Source organism: Amblyomma maculatum, chromosome 4 (genome assembly GCF_055883805.1).
Source record: "Amblyomma maculatum isolate TAMU_Amacu chromosome 4, ASM5588380v1, whole genome shotgun sequence".
Taxonomy (NCBI): domain Eukaryota; kingdom Metazoa; phylum Arthropoda; class Arachnida; order Ixodida; family Ixodidae; genus Amblyomma; species Amblyomma maculatum.
This window is the reverse complement of record NC_139347.1, coordinates 79,900,475-79,921,499: the sequence shown is the minus strand read 5'-3', so window position 1 is coordinate 79,921,499 and position 21,025 is coordinate 79,900,475.

The following is a 21,025-nucleotide window of genomic DNA, read 5'->3' as shown; positions in this document are numbered from 1 at the left end:
GGTCCGAGGACCGCTTTTTGATACCAGACATCAACAAAGACCCAAGGGCGGTCACCTTAGGTGATCCGCCCCGAAAATGAAGCAGCCAATCAAATTATTTAAAAACATGCCACAACCCCCGTGGGTTGGGAATAGTCTTGGACCCAGGTCCTTAATTACGCCAAATAAAAATACAACATTCAAAACACACACTCTCTCCACTCGCTGGTCCCCAAACCCTCTCGCACGGCGCCTGTCTTTGCCTCCCCTCCTCAGCGTGTTTGCGACGCGACCTTGCAGCTGGCGCATTTGTGAAAGAAACGCCGCGGTGGATCTGGAGACTAGGCCACCCAGCCGTCCCGTTCGAGGAAAAGGGGGGAGGGGGAGGGCACTGTCCCAGAGCAGTGTACAATCGCCGTTGCTCGGACCCAATGTCTCGCGACACAGCGGGAGGCCGCTGGGCTGATTGCCTACTTGGGAGGGCCAACGGTCGCGCCTATTGTCGCCTTCTGCAGGACATTTAGTGAGCGCTTGTGGCAGCGCAAAAAGCTTCATTAACGGCGTCCCCCTGCACCCATGCTTGGCGCCACGGCGGGACATCGCTGGACGAGCTGGCCGTAAAGTGGTTCGCAGAAGCGTGCTGCTGTTGTTCCCGGCTGATAAGGATGCGTCTGCCGTTCACTTCTTGGCGACGCCTCGGGGCGAAGGGGCGAAACAAACCAAGCCTCGCGCGCGCCCGCGCCCAAGAAGAGGGGAGATGAGGAGAAAAAAAAAAAACAGCGCTCGCTCCTTGGCCTCGGCGCGTGGGGGGTTCGACCGCCAGCTCGACTCCACGTGCGAGTCGCTTTTCACTGCGGCCTTACACTTTCTGCACGTCGGAATAGCGTCAGCTAATTGATCTGATTGTCCATGGATACGGTAGGTTGTAGAGTATAATGATGTGAGCGTATTCCCTCTCTGATGCGGTACGAAAACGCATGAGTGTGTAACGGGATGCGTCGCCATCTTGGAGTTTATTATACCACTGCCATGCTTGAGGGGCTTGATTCTAGGTTATAATTCACTCTATTTTATAGTGTTTATTATTGCTATAACATTAGATGCCACCGCATAAAGAAATGTGGCGTCCGTCAGGCAGTTATCATTGACGAGAGGCAAGCGACGCCACCCCGCCAGATGTCTGGTCACCTGACCATAAATGACAACTATACCTTTCGATATATATTGATTACGTCCTTGTTGCCACCTCGAGACATCTTCGTAAGACATCTAACGGTAGCTAGGTGACCGCACGGATCCTGATTTTGCGCAAGCAGATATGCAGATGTGCGTAAGCACAACTATAAAGAATCCCAGAAATATTAAGAGGACCCTTAAGCTTAACCTAAAGAGAAGGCGCGAATATGCCTTTAAAATCGTCCTTTCATTGCGCGTCCCAAACATAAGTTAGTACGTCCACGTCGCAACAAAAAAAAACCTAGTTCTCTAAGTGCTTCTCTAGCACACTTGGTACCAAGACCATGCAACGGCTTATGCGTTGCTAGTCTGCCTGGAATGCAGAGGGCCTTGGTTTGAAAGCCGATGGCGGCAAAATTATTTTAAGGAATTACTTACATCATGAAATACCCTGATTACAGGAAACTATTCGCATAATTTCACGTTCTTTTGACCCTTCTTCAATTCGTTACCTAAATTATTTTGAATGCAGAATATTTGATATTTCCTCCCAAGGTCAAGTTGATTTGCCGCTATGAACCTGTCGACAAATGAGGATTTTTTTTCGACCGCCTCAAAACAACTGCTACGTCTCGATCTGAAGGCATGAACAGCTTCAATTACCGAAATTAGGTATGTGTCTGAATATTTGTTTGCAAAATAGGAGACCTTTGCAGGAATATTAGGGTTAAAGACGCCTGAATAGAGCTTAACTGCGAATCCCGGTATCTAGTGTAGCGTTTTTCTCCACTTCCTTAGTGTGATTTTATTGAAATGTTTTTTTTTTTTTTTTTTTCAAAGAATAGAGTATAGTGAACATCGCCCTGTTCGACTTAAAAAATGCGTAGGCTGTGCTACACCGTGACTAGCGAATGACACAGGACACTGCAGAATTTTGAGATTTTTTCATGTGACATTGCAGCGAATATTTCTTATCTGCCACGTGTACGAAGTCTTTATATCAATTTAGAAGATAGACAAGTTGTGAATTCCCCCATGCGTTCAATACGTCATATTTTCCTGTCTTCATATTTTTTCTCTGCCTTCTCGGACACCTTTACACTGCACTACGCATCGATCAACTGCACAGCTTTTAAGGGTGAGGGGATTCCTTCAAAGAGATGCAGGCTTAACTGGAAGCGCAACACCCCATGCTTTGGCATTTCTTTCTTTTTCACTGCTTAGGGACGAAAAATTTATTGCGTTCCTGCAGGACAGAAACTTCTTTTTTTGGTAGTTTAAATAAAAAATCATTGTTTCACGCCTGAGAGGCCTGTTAGCATTTTGTTTATAACAGTAGGATTCGGAGTCCTTAGCACAAGCAGGGCAAGTACAATCTTTGTCAAAAGTGTAGAACCCAGGGCGTCTCCTCCTGAGCCGCTTCGTGCGGCTTGAAAAGCATTTCCAGTGTGCTGAATCTCTTGATGGTAAGAATATCTTTTGCACTACTCTGTCCAATGGGAAGGATCTCCACTAATGCTAAATCAGCGCTACTATACGGCTCAGAAGCAGACCCTTTGGGCTATACACTTTTGACAAAGGTTGTACTTGCCGATGAAACGTTAGATAAGTGTTTAGGTCAGCAATTTATTTTGTAAGAACCACCTTATAGAGATAATTTTCTTACGGTCGCACAATATAGGCCCAATCATGCAAGAGAATGAAAGCGTGGTGTAAAACGCGGCCAAAAATTATTTTTTTTTTTAAGCTGTCTTCTGTGTGCGACAGGGTTTTCCTGATGTCTCCAGTTTCTTACCGACGAAGCTAAAGACTTTGGCACCGTAAAGGTGCCAGTGCTTCCTTTGTGTAACAAAAGTTGAAATAGCAAGCTTACAACTGCAGACATTTCATTCCTGCAGTTCATTTCCTTGGTATCAAATTTGTCTACTGCTGCGATATTTCTTTGTAGCTATGAACATACTGCTGAATAATGCCAGTTTTATCAAACCCATTACCAAGAAATGTGTTTAGAATGAAGAAAGGAAATCGGTCTAAAATCTGAACTCGCATGATGCATTTGGGTCAAGGCATTGATAGTTCCTTGTTCTGTTCATGCCACCTAACCACTTGTCTAATGAAATAGAGCTACCGGCTAATAGTCATAGCCCTCTTACTGTGGTTAATTCCAAGGAACAAGGGTAATAATAAGAAAAAATCAACAAAGGAGTAAATGAAAGCGATGAGGGCAATGATATTGACAATGAATGATATAAACAGCAGTCAGGAGGTGTTGGAATTTCAGTGAGGAGAACAGTTGTCCCCTGGAAAAGTCAAAGCCCTGATCAAATATATCAGGACTATATGGTACCATGCGGTTACATATGCACCTTTTACGCACGCTCATTACGTCACGTGTTGAATATTGAAGTGTTGATAGTTTCTTATCCAGCTGAATGAGCAAGAAACCCGCGCGCGGTTCCGAAACGTCGAGAACTTTTCAGACTCCGTCAGTGAGCGTGATTCGCTTCATTCAATGCCTGACCAGACGAATTTTCATCGAACCATTGCTTACATGCACCTCCTTCACACAAGGAGGTTTTAAAACCATGACATTTCAAACACACCTCTTTGTCGTACAGACCCTCTACGCATATGAAACTTAATCGAAGATGCTAGGTGAATACAGTCAATGTGTCGATGGAAACTATTTAGGAGCAAGACAAGATATCGCAACTGCCGCCTATATAGTTTTGAGATCTTTTAGTGCTGTAGCACCATGACAACCATGTAATCGTTCTTTTAAGAGAACGTATATAAGCAGGCCGTGATCCTCGCGGCAAACACAGTTTCTGCACGATTTCCAGGGTTTGCGAAGCGGTTGGAGAGATCAAATTCCGTGCAACGCAGGTGTAAAGACGAAACTTCTGTGCAGGGCAACATGGCGGCACGACTACTTATCAAAGCACCAGGCTCACTTTTACAGCAAGATGCACTTTTACAGATGTTGCAAGCAGCCAACGTGGCGGCATGCAAGGGGAGCCAGTATTTCTATTACACTAACTTTCGGAAGAGAAAGTCCATGCAGTCGGAACATAGAGCAAAAAGCTCACATAGGGGTCATCATGCGAGCAAATCACAATAAGCGCCTGCAAGCATGAAATCATGTGCTGGTTTTCATCATCATCATCACCACCACCACCAGCCTGACTATACCCACTGCAGGGCGAAGGCCCTATTTCCACGCATTCGGAGAGATAACCGGAGATTTTTATGAGCAACACCTTCTAACATATTTTTATCACCTTTTTTTTCTCTCCAGCTTCTCGCTCTAGTCGCTATAATAACGATTTTTGTGAAACGTCACACTTTCATTTCTGTTTCTGGACGATAACAAACCGATATTGACAAATATCTGTCGTAGGAACGAACCCATGTAAAGCTAAATTCGACGCATAAAGCTAAGAAGGTGAGTAGGCCTGGTGCGGCACTTTAGAAAGACTGCTACATGTTTGCAGAAAGCCGCAGGATATCAGCAAAATTGAATATCCAGCTTCCTGATTTCACATCTCAAAGCCTTGTTTTCTTAGCGATATTTTAATTTTGAAGAAACTGTGTTATTTTGCAAGACACTGATATGCGCATATTAATTAGAATTGTCTAAGCTTAATTTATTTACTTATTCACATATTTACAGCCCCAATTGTCTTCATAGTAATCGGGAAACACATAAATTTTCTGCGCAGGTGGCATAGTGCGAAAAATGAACACACAGTAAGCGAAAACTATAAGACAACAAGCAAAGTATTCCCATTCAAAGATTGGACATAACGCTGCAAACAAAAATGTAGTGAAAAAAGAAAGTACAACATGTTTTCGGGGCGCAACAGAGTTGTGCTTTTATAGCCTCATGGTTGTCGTCAGCAAAAGCGTCACGCTATTGCGGCGGCTCTGTTTAGTCGCGACGGGATGACGTCATGGAGGTCTCGACCAATCACAGAGCACCACCCCAGTATGCACGAATGCGTGCCTGATATGGCCATATGGCAATCATGATTATTTACAAATTCATAACTAGTTATTTAATCATTACTCATTAGTGGTAGTTGCGCAATAAATCATAATTAATTTCTTATTACTGAACACTGATTACTAATTACTGCTTGCTGATTAATAATTAATTACTAATTAATAAACAGTGGCAGTTGCGTAATGAGCTAATTAATACTCCTGCGGCATCATAGACTACATATGTTACTTTACGTTAGAGTGCAGGATCGGTTAAAGTTATCCACAAACATCTGCTTTCAGTAACGACGTGGCGCTCAGAGGCTGAGTGGTGTATTCTTGCTTTTCTTGAAGATAAGTCCCGGAAACGTAAATGCACCTTCAGAAAATGCAGTACTCCTTTGCACTGTAAATGCATTTGCGTTCAGACTTCAACGCTGGGTATTTCTGCGCTGTAGAAAGGTTAGGGCAGATGTATAGAAGTACATTATGCGCCTCAGACGGTATACCTTTCCTTCGTGCATTCATGCATAAGAGTGTTTTGATATTGTCTTGATGTCTTATGCGTCGTTAAAACGAAATTGTAACATATGACCGATTTGGCTGCTGCAAAGTTCCAGTGAGCCCCTCAAATTGAGTGGGAAGATGACAAACGAAAACAAGGTTGGCGCATGTGGAAACAAAATAAAAAATTAAATTTGTCGTCGAATGTTTCCGGGAAAGCTACTTTAAATGGATACATAAATGGAAGTTATACTGCTCAAAATTTCTTATCCTTGAGCAATAGTGTAGCCTTATTTCTGCCTTTTGGAGAATCTGAGAGCGGTCGCAAATATTTGATGAGCGTTTTATGTTGGCGCAACTGTTTCGGACATTACACAGTAAGATTGGTTCGCAAAATCGAAACTCACTATTTAAAGTCTTCAATCTTGGAAGTTGTTTACCAAAGCTTGTCCGAATTATGCGGTTTCTCTTGAGGGCTTCTTCCTTTCTTCAACTTAACATGTACCAAGTAAAATTCGAGTGCACATGTATGGGGCAGTTAACATGATTTCCAGCGTGTTTTCGCAGCCGCCAACACATTTCGTTCATTAAGCAGATACCCTACATCACTTGTTAATCAACTACTGATGCCCACAGTCTACTGAGATCCACGCTTGCTTAGAGGATGCCTGAAAGCCGCAAATGGAGTCAGATGTTTTTTTAGAGCAACCATGCGTCACCAGCCTGAAAAATTTCCAGGGAGCAACTGTCTCAGCTAAAGCAAATGGGCTACCTCCCTTCTCTCATCTTCTCCGTATCTACACATTATTTTGATGATCCAAATGCTTCTTTTAAGAAAGCCTCAGGCCAGAAAACATATCTTCGACCAAACTGGCAAAAACCGTTTTATGGTGGCCTCATACCAGGTGGTTTCCTATTTCCGCTAAGGAGTCGTTACAACGCGGCAACATTTATTTAGATTCAGTGGCTAAGCTCAGTTGTCAACTCGGTGCCTTCACGGTAGTGCAGTGGCCCTAGCAGATAACACAAGATCAAAAGAGTGAGGGTGAATGACCCTCCATTCACGCGACCAAAGGGCGACCTTGCCCTGAACGGTGAGTTGTTCGACATCTTCAATCGCACGAGACAACCAATTAGTGCACGCTTAAATGTATTGAATACGTACAATATATGTTCTGAGGGTATTTCGCAGTTGCGAAATAATTAGTACAAATTTGCCGTTTTACTCAACGGCTTTGCTATGCTGCATAACATTCTCCCGCCATCGGTTTGGGCGATGTGGAGTGTTTAGCAGCGCGACGACCTTAATTTGGTTTGCGTTGTCAGACCTGCTGAGGTCTTACTAATATTTGGCGACGCCACAGCGCTTACGCATATTTAGCACTCTGTTATGCTCCCGAACTTGAATGCCACTTTTTCTAAGTAAACCTTTTGTACCAACTCATCGGTTGAGTAGCGTTCATAGTTTGTTGACTTTCTTCATTTGTAGCAAATGGTCATTTTCCTATATATATGCGATGGTAGCCATGTATTAGTTAATGCACTGGCCTAGCGTGCGAACTCCTACGGGGAGATAGTTTTACATCTATTGAACGCAACAGCCACTACTCCACAGGCTACAGCGCCGTAAAGTATCACCAGCGCTAGCTCTGCGCATTTCACGCGTACCTTCATATTGAACAAAAATCATCAAGGTTAACACGTGCTATAGAAATTTATCGATGCCTATACGGCTCGGGTATTTCGCTATTCGATTTGTATTTTACTCAGTGTGTGCCGCGTTTGCTCATAATGGATTCGGTAGCAAAGATGAGTAAACTATTCGTATTCTGTTCGTGGGTTAAACGCACCGGTCTGTTCCCTGACGGTTGACCAACTGACCTCGGATTCGGGCTTTTTGACCCTCAATGCACGGTGTGGGAAGACGCAATAAGACGTTTGCTAATATTTGTTTCCTTATATATATATTAGCTTACTCTTTCCGCAGTATTCAATTGTTTCCAATGTTCAGAGAGTCGAAGCTTGAAAAGAGGCTCGCCTAAGTCATGTTCTGTCACGGGTGTTCTTATCTGCCTCAAATGCTGACGTTGTGTTGAGCAGGGACTCATTGCTCGAAATTCTCCCCTAGGTTCCCATAGTCCGCTATCCACACATAATCCAGCATCATTCAATAACTTTTATTCGCGCCACTAACTCGTTATTACAACTATGTCAATTAGGACACGCACATAGCTCTGCAGTGTTTACTTCCACGGAAGCGGAGTGCGGTGCACCAGATTACAGCTTGAGAAACTTCTGTTTCGTCTTTACAGTCCAAGCAACCGCTAGTGAGTGGCAGAATGTTTGTTTGCAGATTTGTGCTTTCTGCGCTGGGAACAGGCAGCTGATTTCCTCTGGTCTCACACATTAAGCGCTTCTTCCAAATGAGTTTTCGACCCGATGATTCACTGCTGCTGCGTTGCTGTAAGGGCGTGAGGAAGTGGCTCGCTGGGAGGGAGCCTTGATAGCTAGGGCTGCTCTCATAGTTCACTGCAAATGTTCACACTCTCAAACCTATCTCTTCGAGAAATTTATTTGGCCCACACCTGCTGTGCAGTGCTGGTGGCATTATTGCACAACGCTATAAGATAAAATTCTCCTTTCTCACGAATATGCATCGCATAGCCTGCGAGAGCATGCGCTTTATCGAAGATAAGGCAAGCTGTTCTCGTAATGATCGTCTCGACAGTTAGCTGCTGCACTGGGTGTAACAGGAACAGAAAACTTCGAGCGGTAATAATGCCGCGAATGTCCGCTGTTGGCTGCCTGGTCAAATGAGCCTGAAAGAGATTGAATCCCGTGGAAAGAAATCATTAACGTGTGCCATCACGTACAGAGGCGGGAGGAAGTGGCACTTATAGGCGAGAGCCATTGGGGGGATCGAAGCCTCTATCCCGTACCCTCCTCACTCACCCATTCTACTCTCTTTCTTTTTTTTCGGCGAGGCAATTTCTTGATTACAGCTGCTGTCGATGAGTGTCTGAGCACCTTCTGAGTTTCTCAGGGTGTTGCTTTATTGTTCCAGGAGAAAGTTTTAGTTCCTCCATGGAGACCCATGATGCGTGACCTGTCTGGCGCTGTTTCGCTTGCGTTCAATCACTTCTTCGGAATAAAGTGTACCTTGCTTCGCCAGGCGCAAGGCGATGTGCACGCGCTGCTATTCATCAAATAATCAACATTACAGCTTGAGAAAAAATTACGAGAGTTCAAGGCTGCTTAACCAAATATTGAGCGAAAGCATTAGCTGCGGGTGACCGAGCGTTCTTCTTCTCTTTTTCTTCTTCCTCAGCCCACCCCGCTTTAACCAACCGATATGAACGTGCCTTATACCCTCTGTGGCCTATAGGGGTAACGTGAATGCCAGGATCCTAGCAGGCTTATTCTGACATAACCATCCCATGTGAAACGAGAGACCCAAGTTGGCAGCTCCTGCCAGCTTGGGGTCGTCTACGGGGGTCTTAGATGACCCCAAGGCTCAAACTGCGAGCAGTATTGCTTTCGCAATAAAAGTATCAGCCTTGCGTCTAGCAATGCAAGAACATCTGATGATCCTCTAGGGAGACGGCAAATATGTTGTTGCGAAATAACGCTTAGGACGCCGAAGAAGCCACCCAGTGCCACCCGACACAATCGGCTGCCCAGTCTGGCTGGTGAATACGTAGGTGTGACCTGTTTGGCAGGTAGTTCCTAGCAGTGACCTGACGTAGCTACCAAAAGTCAGCAGAGCATCAGCGCGCAGTCGGAGGCGTCCGCCTTCTTTGTGGAGATGATGTCTCGCTTAAGAAAACGGACTGCTCCCTAACTTATATCTTCAAACGGGCATTGTGCAAAGTCACTGTGGCGGGACCTTCGAAGCGCTCTCAGTGAACTTACAAGCAAGCGTGCTTTTGATCTGAATTGTATTTATGAATAAACATTGTGTAGCGGAGTTTTCCGTTTACTACATATATAACACGTTGAGGACACGCGAAAAGGAGTGAGGTTAACAGTAGCGGAACTAATAAAGATTGGCAATGGGCTGTCTTTTCTTGAAGTGCGTTCCCGTTTCATCTATTTGCTATCGCACCTTTCCTTGCCTGCAATTCTAATGCATGATCAGTAGCTGGCTTAAAATAACCACTGCCGCGGGTGCTCAATATAACGTTAAGTAGAGCCAGTAAAGAATATAAATACAGGTAAAATGATCTTCAGAAAATGCGGACAGAAAATATCGAGAAAGGAAAGGAGTCATGAACGAATATATAAGTTATATTGCAATTTAACCGATGTCTATTTTTACTACCTCGCATTGCTGAAACCGAATTACTCTTACTTCTGTGACTGTGAGTAGAACAAACAACAGAGAACATAGGCAAAGAAACAAAGAACAGGTGCGCACGTCCACGAATCTGAAATGCTCAGATAACAATCTGCACTTAGGAGAAATAAGGGACGTACTACGCAAGTTATAGATCATTGAGCCAATTCGTAAGAATTTGGAGCTGTAGCTACAAAATAACAATAACTGGGGCAAAGGAAGAGGTCGACACAAGTGCTAGCTTCTCATTAAATTAAAAAATGAGGTCATGATATTAAGATATATAAACGTGGTAGTTAGGAGAGACAGCGCCTAAAAGGATGGAATGTCATGCATGCAGAAATGAAGGGAGGTCTGAGTAAGCGTCTTTTTCTCTTTCTCTCTGCGTTATGTAACTGGAAAGGGAAATATTTTCAGACATCCCACTGAGCAGTCTTGTGCTAATATCCATGTCATCTCACCGACGACATGGGCTCTTTATAGTGCGCGCCTTACCACATCCGCTGATATTCTACGAGTGACGCTTGTATTCAATACATTTGTTACAAGACGTCAGGGTGAGTTCATGTCTCGCAGCAAACCGCTATTTTATATTCGGGGCCTCCTACATACCACTAAAGCACCATAGGTTGAACAGATATTTAAATTGTTGGCCTCAAGTTTGCCCTCCGTATTTGTAATCTATTTACTGTCTACCGCATTCCTTATCGCGCTAATTGTTCACGCTACCTAAGCAGTGCAAATGAAATATATCTATAGGCATTCTGGAAATCTTTATTTCGTCTTTTGCAGTGAATAGAAGGTCTAGATTTGTAATTAAACATTATGCAGGTGCCTGATATTGGCTTGTGAATTCTTAACCCGGTTTCATTTTTGCGCGTTTATTCTCTGCACACCTCCCGATATTGACCCCCAGTTTGGCTCAGTCTTCGTTTTGTGCGTATGAATTGCCACATTTCCATTTCAGACAGCCTTGTGACAGCGCTGCGCTTCGGTTAGGAAGAAGTAAAGTACTAAATGAAATCGCGAGTTCAATGGCCTGTTTCATCCCCCCCCCCCCCCCACCCCCCTTTGTCCAAATTCTGCCAATTTTCCTTTTTTCTCGGTGTTCGGCATACAAACCAGTTTGGCGCATATTACCACTACTTATTTTTTTTTGCAGCGCACCTCTGAAAAGTGCGCAGATCTTGTTTCGAACGAAACAAGATCTGCGCACTTTTCTTTTGAGCCTCACGAAGTGCACACGGAAGCACGACGTGTACTGCACCTAAACGCAGTTCGGTGGCGTACGGAAGCGTAACGAGATCCCCGATGCGCGGGCACGTTCCATAGGCATGCAAATGGGGACTTCACTAGAGGAAACCGATCATATTGGTTTGTCCTACTTAATTAAAATCGAGAGCGTTTCCGTATGCACTTGGCGCGGTAGTGGATACTGAAGCAAAAACGCAAAGTTCGCGCTATTTATATCATGTACTGATTCAGCCTCCTCACATTCTCGATCGGCATACTCTTCCTGTCTTAACGAAGAATTTCAGCAAAATATAGGCATGGTAATGGGCACACTAAAAAATTCTCAGTTGAATTTTTTTAGAAAATCTTCATGACATGTGTAAGAAACTCAGAAGGATTCTATTTCTGTAGAAGCTTAAGAAATTAATATGATTGGCAGACATTCGCTGCAAAGCCTATTGGTGTCGTATTGCCCAAGATATGAGGCGTTAAGAAGAAAATATTTGTTCGTTCACGTGCAGGGGGAATAATGCGCGTCAGCAAGAAGTGTTTTGCTCACGAAGATGTCTTATTATCGAAGTATGATACCTTGGAGCATTAATAAACGAGAATGAAACACTTTACGACCAAGAGTGAGTTTTAAACCGGCCCGGCCCAAAACCGGTTCATTTTGCTGACCCCCCGATTAGATATTGCGCCACCACCCCACCAATTTTATTCATCAACATGATATTAATTAGAGTAAGTCGATGTTATGTGTACATGAACTAGATACAAGCTATTAGGTGAATGTCAAGTCCAGACTACGTATTTGACACAAGCCACGAAAGGAGTAAGTACCAGAGAAAAACAGTCTAGAGCATATCACTAAAGAGGCGTTTCCTTTCGAACTCTGTCGGCGCATACACTTTTCACTACTGAATTGGTCTTTATCAGAAACGAAAAGATTGATTCACAATGTTGGTTTACCCAATGTTTTCTAATGACTACGTAAATTAAAAAAAAAAAAGACATATTTAACAGCTGAATAAATGACAGTGCAGTGAGATATAGTGCACAGTGCGGTGTCCAATTGTATAGTGTCCTTTCTTCAGCGTCCACTGCAGAATATCCCAGACGAGCATAGCGTCTTTATAACTGATGCCGCAACTTCGAGTTGTTCAATTTACCTTAGACGCAAAAATTCATCTTTTCTATACATATATAAATAGCACTTGGGCGGACAGAAGAATATACAGATCAAATACTCGTGTGACATTTTCCTCAAGGCTGAAGACTAGAATTAAGTGGAGAAATTAACAAATTTTGAAATGAACAGTCAATTACATCCCATGCCTTACATCCCACAAGCACAGAAAGCCAGGAACATTTGCAGACGCAAATTTACTCGGTAAAACATCAACTAAACGGACTTAGAAATACGCAGCTACTGTTAGGTCTGAATTTTTTCGGAAAATCATGAAATGAGAAAATGTGAGTCGTTTATGCGGACTAAATCAAGGTCGGCAGCGCTTACAGGCCCGGAAGTTTTCTCACTCCTCATAGAAACAAACCGAACAAAAAAATCTCACACAAAACTGGCCAACATTTTGTAGAAACGCTAAGCAAAAAATCTTGTTCAGTGAATGATTTGAAGTACAATATAGCTTTTAGTGGCGACATACAAATCGCAGGTGGTCACCCTGTCGAGAATGTAGATGCCATGAAGGGTAAAAGTCTGAACGTAACGCTCAGGTGTTGGTAAGCGGCATTTACTGTACGACATTTTCAAGGCTTACTTTTTCATGCCACATCAGCATACTCAGCAGCTGTCGATTCTCACATACCAAACAAGAAAATGAACTCATAACAAACAATCCGAGCAACTGACCCTGACTCAGAGCCCTTCATTAAGCAAAATAACTTCACCAATGCTTAGCGTGCCAACGCAGAAAAACACGAGGTCACCCGTATTAGGTAACACCTTCACTTTGTGGCCCGGAACGACAAAATCACTGAATCTCCGTTGTTTACAACGTTTCAGCAAAGTTGCTTAAAGTATATAGCAAACATGAGCGGGGACAGGGAACATTTAATATTCTAAATGAACCGTAGAGTTGTCTTCTGACCGGGCATCACCCCGGCTTTAGTCGATGCTTGTGCTGACACAGATACAACAGTGTACACGTAAGTATTGTTCTAGTGTGTTGACCAGATGTACCACAGGATAAACTGTTTGAGCAAGCTATTAGCCCCATGAAATTTTTCAGTATCCCGGGAACGTGCTGGTACACATATCACCACTGGAGGTTGGGTGTTGGTACTTGCGGCTGTCTGATGACAGTGGACAGCACTTCAAAAACTGCTTTCTGGCCGCTCATCCAGAATCTTCGTCAGTGTATGACAACAGTGCCGCGTTAGTATACGCGTAAATTTATTAAGCATGAAATATTGTGACAAGCCTATGGACACTAAGCGGGTGAGTTCGTTTTCAATCGTGCCTTTGATAGGCGTGCATCCTGGCACGTCAGAGCACATTTTGAGCAGCTGCTACTGTCCGGTGCTATTGACCGCAAGCAGAAAATTCTGGCAAATATTTTTAGCAGGTCACTTTATGGCAGTCATATAAGCTCGAAGTGTCACCGCAATGCCACAACTCGTACGCGCCACATGTAGATTAAGCTGTATTGACAGGTCAATTTAGTGACATGTTTGAAGAGGATCGAACAACGCAGGCAGTGCCAGCTGTGCGTGATTTGGAAGGACTTAAACGTTTTACTGTGAGTCTATAACTATATAAACTTTGTCTGTGTTCCTTATGAACAGTTTTCGGCAATTAGACAACATGGCATTTGGTACATCCCTGGCAGATATACTTCATCAATGCTGGCCTCAAATTTTGGAATAGGCCAAGGAATAAAACAAATAAAATATATTTTAAAACTCCTCAGAGAGACTCTCAGTCTCCGGTGTTTTTGAAAGCGGCAGTCAGTCAATTGCATCCTGCAATTCACCCAAGGATAAGCGACCGTTAATGTCCGCGCACCCCTCTTCAGAGAGTTGCATGATTACAGCCTCCTAAAGTGCATGAACACGCCAGATTATCCCCAAATTACAGCAAAAATGGAGGTGTATTGACACGAAAACAAGTTAAGTATCGCATCTGAAATTCTCACTAGAGTGCCAGTACGCAATTTATTATAAAGATTGATATAACTGTTTCTTTTCACCATGTTTAAGGTAAGAAATCAAGGAGCTAAACTCAAAAGCAATGTTACAAACCTGTCGGTTATACGCTTCCTAAGCTGCAGAAACAAGAGGCGCACATTTTAAGCAAGATGGCAAAGCTGTCCGCCTCGCTAGGCATCGAAACTGCACATCTGCAGACATTGTATCTGTATTGGAAGACTGGTTAGGCTCACACTGCAAAGCAGAAATGGCATCTGAAATTGATATTTCCTCCGGTAGCGGGGCGCCAGTAGGCAGTGATTCAATATGCGTAAGCATAAATAGAAAAGAAGAGAAGCTCTTTAATATGAAAACAGATTAGTTAATCAACCTTAAAATCTGCTGACTCGCTGTAGGGAACAAACTTGTGCAGAAAAAGACTAAATAAGAAGAGTGCTAAAAATGGCACAGGCTAAAGGAAATTAAAATATATATAACCAAACGTGCCGATGGAGTTTAGGGTTGGGTGCATCAAAGTGGTATGCCCGAAGCATGAAGTATAATACCTTAAAACTCCGTTTACAGATATCACTGCACAGAGAGTGCCCGGTTATGATGAAGACGAAGCTTACTGAATTTTCATAAAAGGCTAATGTAATCTAAATAATTAAATATAAATTCAGAGCGCATCTCAGTGCCCGGTTATGATGAAGACGAAGCTTACTGAATTTTCATAAAAGGCTAATGTAATCTAAATAATTAAATATAAATTCAGAGCGCATCTCCCCTGCCTTTGTCAGGCTTATGGTATTAACAAACAGTAGAGTGATATAAAGGGTTGATTAAGGGATTAATGTACACATTCCTCGACATAAGCTGGGCATTCTAACAAAAATGCTGCATTGCTTTTACTAAGCCGCTGCCGTCAGAATGCAGATTGTCCACTTCACCAAACTGGAATTCCTAGGCGTTTGCCAATTCAGCGTTTAGACGGACGGACTCGGCAGTAAAGAGATCATATGGCGGAGAATTCTCGGTGGTAGTGTTTATCAGAGATGTGGGTCAATGCAGTGCAGAAATTGTTAATTATGTTTCGGCAAACTCAATAGCGGTTTCAGCTTCTTTAGATTAATCATCAGCCAGGTAGGACCCCCAGACTTCTGGGAATATAAATCAGAAGCCTGTAATTCTGATTCTGATATGCTCTGCGCCTGTTTCAACTGCCTTCTGTTTGTCTGGTATCCTGCAGTCAGTTAGAACCCACTGAAATGTAATAGAGTGGCTTGCGGCAATGGCGTGCTGATGTAGGTAACGAATGGTATATGAAACAGGCTGGCGATTCGCTTTCAACAGCAAGTAGGACAGAGATTGAAGCACTGTTTTGAAGTTCTTGAAGACAACCTAACCGGCCTGAACTTCAGCCACAGGAGACAGCCTCTATAATGTTATGAAGCTGTGCTGCTGTGGGGATGTTTTTCGCTGCAGGTGGTGGGAAAATATTTGGCCTTTCGAGGGCGCATAAAGGCCGAAAGAGGAAGACACCTGTGACCTGTGAGTTCGAGCCATCATTGAAGATATGGATGTCCACCGAGCATCTTTCAGCAAAGAAAGTGGGTGCAGCTTGCACTTTCTCTGCTGCTGGCCTCCTGACTCCTCGTATTTACACCCGATACACACTCCTTTATCATCATAGGCAAGAATATCCAGGCAGGAATGGCTGCAGGTAGGCATTTTTGCCTCTAATATTACAAAGGTGCTACAGTTCCACGGATTGGCCAAAGTCAAGGCTACTGAGGGTTTGTTTAAGCCGTAGCAGGAAGTGGCTCCTTTCTTGGAATGCATGACGGATTAGCGTATTGTCCTAAGAGGCGATAAAGTCTAGCGATTTGCTTACTACTTTCGCTACTATTGCCGACGCAGAAGAGCACTTCAGAAGGCAAAGGCAGTTACACAAGCAGTTGTTTCGCGCGGCTTCTGGTGAGCTATTATTGGCGATAGACTTTGAAAAACTAATAAATATCTAAATGTTCGCTCAACAAAAGCTTTTTGGAAAACCAAGGAATGGCATTTGCCGGCCCATCGTGCTCTCACCACGAAACAGGGAGTTTGTGACCCTACCACCGATACGACCGATAGTATCGTACGCCATCGCATCTAGCGATGGCGTACGTGCCCAACCTTGTGGCAACAAAGTGAGAACGGAGTGAGAACGGCTGCTGCCCTGAAAGAAGAACAGGCATTGTTGACTACTATTTGATCGAATAGTCGGCACCTTGTTGAGAGTGATGCCACCAGCAACATTCAATTAAGTCAACGTCTCAACTCAAAGTACTCATCCCTTTTATGGTAGAAAGTGTCCAGTTTTTCACTGTGATGCAGATAACCTTCCTACAAGCCCAAAGGGCGTCATGAACAACGATGGTGTTTTCATCTCTAACTTTAAGGAGCGTCTTGTATGTTACCATCCACACGCGGGACACCTGCAACTGTCCAAAAGAAATTTTTGGACTTTGGTGGATTAAACCACGTAAGGGATTACTAAAGCCATGTGCATAACAGAGACGGTCTGCATGGTCCGCATGCAGAATGACGGAGTTAAAAACCGGCTTATCAGCAGGTAGATGGGGAAGAACAGTAAGCTAACTATTGCCGGAAGCAGATTTCGCAACAGTGCTTCGGGATATATGCTGATTTAACCACTTCAGCTGAGTATATATATACAAAAAAGGCGACTTTTCAGAATGCTGTTTTGCGAAGCTGCGCCATCTCTTGTGGTAAACTGATGCTGTTGCTGCTGCTAAACTGATATTATCTCGCGCTTTACTTAACTCGTCGCCGTCTGCATCAATTTACATTCCTAAATTTTAGGTAAAAGGTGGGAAAACACACACACAAACACGAAGCAACAGGGCTGAGCGTCGCTCACAGCTGCTTTACTGGAAGGTAAAAAATGCAGATATATGGCCCTAGTCCACGCAAAGAACAGCTTCGCGAGTCTTAGTCGATATAATAAAATACGACCGAAAAAGTTATTCCCGTCCTTATGAAGAGATGCCGAGTTGTCCCTGGTGCGCATGCTGACTTTGTTCTCCATAAAAAATGCCTGAATTCATTCCCTAGCTTTGGTGTCTTACTTTTTGAGAGAACTCGCGTACGAGAAAAAAAATTACAAGGGTTCAACGCTGCTGAACCAAATATTGAGCGAAAGCATTAGCTGCGGGTGACCGAGCGTTCTTCTTCTCTTTTTCTTCTTCCTCAGCCCACATATAAAGCCCCGCTTTAACCAACCCGTATGAACATGCCTTAGTGGCCTATAGGGGGTAACGGGAATGCCATGGTCCTAGCAGGCTGATTCTGACATAACCGTTCCATGTGAAACGAGGGACCCAAGTTGACTGCTCCTGCCAGCCCGTGTGTCACGTGGGGTGTGACGTCACAGCGTCACGTGGGTAAGGCGTAACTGCGGCCGGGTCACGCGAAGGCTTGAAAGTGCGAGTAGTATTGCTTTCGCAATAAAAAAAAAAGACTCGCGTGAGCGTGACGAGCCATACTTCATATGCTCCGGTAAATTTGGCCTCTCATTATCTTACTCAACGTTTCTTTCGTGCTTATTGAGCCGCTCATTGAAGCAGCGCCCACTTGTACAACATATGTGCGGCCGCACATATTTATGACTAGTGTAGGATTGCGCCCAGTTATCTACGAAGAAAGTGCCTTTAAACCTTCACATGCAGCAACGGCTTAAGGTTGTTGGCAATAGTTAGAGTCGTTAGAGCCATGTAATGACATGGCTGTGCAAGGAAGAACAAATGGACGTATCCCCATTTTGAATAAGCACACAGTAATATATATATATATATATATATATATATATATATATATATATATATATATATATATATATATATATATATATATATGTGTATATATATATATATATATATATAAATTAACGGCTATTGATTAAGCGATAAGCCCTGCTTTACGGCGACAACGGCGCAAGGCATCCGTTATAAATGTTTCTTATCGCTTCTCCTCACATTTTACGAGACAAGCTTGATGCATTGTCTCCAATTGGAAGTCGACATCTATGTACCAGCTTTCAACTACTTTTCTCTTTGTTTACTATTCTCCTTGGCGCAGCCTCGTTCCTTTTTCGGCTGAGAATTTTATACTCCGAGCGAGAAGCTGCTTAGCTTCTTGAGAGCTAGCAACGTGAGAGTAAGGCAAGAGTTCCGAAGCGAGACTTCCGGGAACTTGCGTAACGACCTGCTTTGAATAAACGCGCATCAGAGAGCGGGTTATGAAGAATTCTCTCGGGGGCGCCTTTGGCACGTGCGGCGTTTCGGAGTCACGCTCCCTGCAGGCAGCAAATTTGTACTGCGCCTTCAGTCGCATGAATTCCGTGCAAGGAAAGAGTTTGTGCTCCGCGATTCCTGCTTATGAGGCAACGCATATGCACCCCCCGAACGCTATTTGCATACATCGTTTTGGTAGAAGGTGCGAAATGAGGCAATACTGCCAGCTGCTTTGATATACTTTGATCAGTTCACGGCTCAGGGTTCTTAGAAAGGACATTCCATCGGCGAAAAAGCAAAGAAGCCATTGTCCTGCAGTAAACACATATACCTAAAAAAGAGATAATACATGTTGTTTAACACGTTGCCATGGATTGGCTTCGGTGAAGCGAGGTCCTTAACTGCGTTTGGTAACTGTTTATAACACTGACTATATTGCACGGCTGTCTCATAGCACCAGTTTGGTTGCTTATTGGAACCTGTCTAAAAATCAATGTATCGTTATATCCAACAAAGTATACTGTGGGGCCATCTGGTCAGACACACTGTTCGACAGAAATTTAGCGAAAAAAGGTGACAAAGAAAGGAAAGGACAGAACTGGTACTCCACTTACAACTAAATGAAACTGAGCGAAGAAAAAAACAAACATAAAAAACAAGTCCCATCAATACGCAAAAAACACGCATTCGCAAACTCCGAAAGAATGAAAAACCCCAACACTGAAGCAAGAAAGGCAGCAAAAAAAAAAAAAAAAGGAAAAGGAGAGCGAAGGCTCGTCGTGAAAACTTAGCATGCATAAGCACTTCTTAAAAACATTTGTTCTGTGTTCATGAGGTAATCAGTAAGTGCGCTAAACATCTGACTCCGGTTCAAAAAAAGAAAGCAACCTTTGCATTGTTTGCAATGCTCTGGCAAGTGTTCACCCGTTTGTTGGCGTAGAGAAGAGGCATGCTCACCTAGCCTCGCGTTTTAATCATTTGCTCTTTTCCCAGTGTACAAGCTCCCACAGCGAAACTCATAGGGCTGACTGACAAACCTAGAGGCACATGAGACGAGCGACATCCCGTGTTTTGCACCCTTTATCTTATTCATCTTACCTTATTCATTTCACTCTCTGCTAAAGCGCACAACTTTGCACGTTTGAGGGGTGCTCAAAAAAACAATGTGAACCACAATTTCCGCTGCCATTTTCTTCAAGTTGTGCGACAGCATGTGCCCACAGGGCATTACCTTAAAGTTCATTTTGTTTCGATCTACAGGTACATATATTTTCCGGTAATAACTGGTGGATTCTTTTTCTCTCTCTCTCTCTCTCTCTCTCTCTCTCTCTCTCTCTCTCTCTCTTTCTCTCTCTCTCTATCTCTCTCTTTCTTTGTAACTTCTTCCTGTGAACCTCAGCGACTCCCACAAGAACACCTGGAGGAATTTTTTCTTAAGTCTTTCAAGCTCATTTTCAAAACTTACTCCCACACTTTGAGGGAATTGATTGAGGAGTGCAGACCTAAAACATGTTTTGCGGCTATGCCTCGATGAGCGAGTTTCGAATGTGAAGAGTTGTAAGGTAGTGCCGAGAATCCTAAGCACAACACAAACGCCCATCAGGATTAGAATGCAGGTGAATATCTAAAACCCGATTGGAATGATGAGCCGTTAGTTTTATATAAACGGTAAATTAATTCATGATCCCTTTGAAACAGGTTAGGATCGAATCTGCAACTAAAGGCGTCATCTTTAGGAGAAAGCTTTAGAACAAGGAGGAAATTTTCGGAATATCTAAAAATGTACACACCGCGCTCAACGATCAACTGGAACTGAAGCATTTGCTCAAACTTAACCAAGAAAATTTCACAAAGTGCAAGCGCAAGACGTGAGCCAATACAAATCCCCACGTTCCTGATTCCTGAATATCAAAAACGCAGTCCATTGCTTTTCTGCGGCAGTGTTAGTTATTCGTGAGCACAGGAGGCACTACCGTTAAATGTCGAGCTAGTTGGAGCTAGCTACTCTGCTGCATGGTGCATCATGTCACAGGAGGCACTTCCGATGAAACATTATCCTACCCATTGGAAGCTTAGACACGGTTGGTTTCAAAATGTTCTTAAAGGTATCAAATATTTCGCAGTTTTCTCACAATTGTTAGAAAAAAAATCATAAGGGTTCAACGCTGCTGAACCAAATATAGAGTGAAAGCATCAGCTGCGGGTGACCGAGCGTTCTTCTTCTTCTCTTTTTATTCTTCCTCAGCCCACATATAAAGCCCCGCTTTAACCAAGCCGTATGAACGTGCCTTAGTGGCCTATAGGGATAACCTGAATGCCAGGGTCCTGGAAGGCTGACGCTGACATAACTGTCCCATGTGAAACGAGA